We start from the raw sequence: 2,157 nt of genomic DNA, 5'->3' as shown, positions 1-2,157 counted from the left end.
TATTTCTTACATCCATTAGCTCCTCTTCATGCATACAGCCATCACCAAAAATTCTTACCTTTGTCATCCTTTGCCTGCGTCATTGTAATTGCCTCTGGGTTTTTTTTTCCTTTGACCTTTTCTGTCTCCAATGCATCCAACACATAGCAGTTATATGAATTTTCCTAAAACACTATTTGGTCATGTTGCTCAGAGAAGGCCCTACTAAAGAAAGCTCAGTGGCTACTTATAGACTGAACTAAATTAGAAGATGCTCTTTTGAGCAAAGATATTGAAGATTTACCTTTTCCTTCTCCAGATCACTTGACAGATGAGGAAACTGAGGCAAACAGAATTTTGTATGTCACTGTCACCTATCCTTCAAGTCAAACTAGTCTACTTGGTATTGCAAATATAGAACATGATGATGATGTTTGTCTGGTATTCTTGAAGAAGACCATGATGCCATTACAAGCTCATGAATTGGATCTGAGCGAAAGAGTGCTGTGCTCCATCAAAACCATCTGCATCCAGGAAGCCAATATGGAGCAGGATGACTGGAGATGGCCCTGGATGCCAGGCAATCAGGGTTAAGTGACTTGCTCAAGGTCACACAGCTAGTAAGAGTCAAGTGCCTGATTCTGGAACTGAACTCCTATCTTCCTGACCCCAAGGTCATTCACTGTGCCACCCAGCTTCCCTTTATATAATATATTCGTGTATAATATATTCAAGGTATGAAAGATGAAATGACTGAGGAAACAAAGGTTTGAGTTTTTAAGCATGTTGATTTATTCAGCAAGAAATGCCAATCACATAACATATTAGGCCCAGACTTCATCCTGGACTGGACCCCAAATGCAGGGGGAGGTAGACTTTATACAATTAAACAATTAATCAAATAAGGCCAATTAATTAAAAGGAAACAATACAACATTAGTTGATATAATTTCTAATTGAAGGAAAATAGAGACTTTGTCAGTTGGGAGGTACAGTTCCCTGAAATCATATTATATTTCTGTGTCTTTGCTTAGATTGGTTTAGATTGGCTTTTCTCACCCTTCCCTTCCCACTCTTTCTTCTTGAAATGATCACTTTCGTTCCCATTATATATTTATGTTTTAAATTTTATTTATTTAAGGCAATGGGGTTGAGTGACTTGCCCAAGGTCACACAGCTAGGCAATTATTAAGTGTTTGAGGTCACATTTGAACTCAGGTCCTCCTGACTCCAGGGCCAGTGCACTGTCCTCTGCACCACCTATCTGCCCCCCATTATACATTTAAATCTCCATAATTCCTCTCAAGGCTTAGTTTAAATTTCATCTCCAAAATGGTTTTCCTGATTCCCCTACTTGTTTGAATTCTTCCCCTGAAATTACTTTCTCTGTCTTGTATGTGAGAGGAAGTTTGACACGTGGATAGAGACCTTACGGACCGCCAAGACAAGGAGATCTAAGTTCAAGTCTTACCGACACACAGTGACTGTGTGATCTGTTGCTAACTTCTCAATGTTATTGACAATTTTAACCCTAGATCAAATAGAATGAACTGGCCTGCATTTTTGTAGAAAAGGGGACCTAAAAAAGGGAAGGAGAACCATTTTGATGAGGAGCATGGAAATCTCCTTTGTGACCAAAGAGAAAAAGGAGAGATTGAATGACATAGAGGTTTTTTTTTAACGGATGAAGGGAGATGAAGTAGTTTAGAGTTAATGTTCTGAATCTTCTCGGTGAAATAGGTCTGTCATCTTTGATAACTATAGGTTCAGTGGGAATCTGAGAAGAGAAACACAGTTTGGAACCATCCCTGTAGAGAAAGAGAAAGGGAATGAAATATCCAGGACAGCATTGAGATGTTACACTTTAAATTGATAATGAGCAAAATCAACTCTGTTATGACTTTGTCCAAAGATGCTCAGCAGCATAGAAATGATTCAGTGGTTGGTGGATTTGCCCAATCACCTGGAGGATGGGACAGTGATAAGAGGGGGGCAGAAAATGACATTGATAACTCATGTGTTTCAAATAAATGACTTTGAACTTTTGCATTAGAGTGCATTTTCCATTAGATTCCGTGTGTGTGTGTGTGTGTGTGTGTGTGTGTGTGTGTGTGTGTTGAGGGATGGGAAAGATGAAAGATTCAGGCTACAGTTATTTTTGTCATTCCTTTTAAAAAG

Source organism: Macrotis lagotis, chromosome 7, assembly GCF_037893015.1.
Source record: "Macrotis lagotis isolate mMagLag1 chromosome 7, bilby.v1.9.chrom.fasta, whole genome shotgun sequence".
NCBI lineage: Eukaryota > Metazoa > Chordata > Mammalia > Peramelemorphia > Peramelidae > Macrotis > Macrotis lagotis.
The sequence above is the reverse complement of the archived record's forward strand: the minus strand, read 5'-3'. Positions refer to the sequence as shown.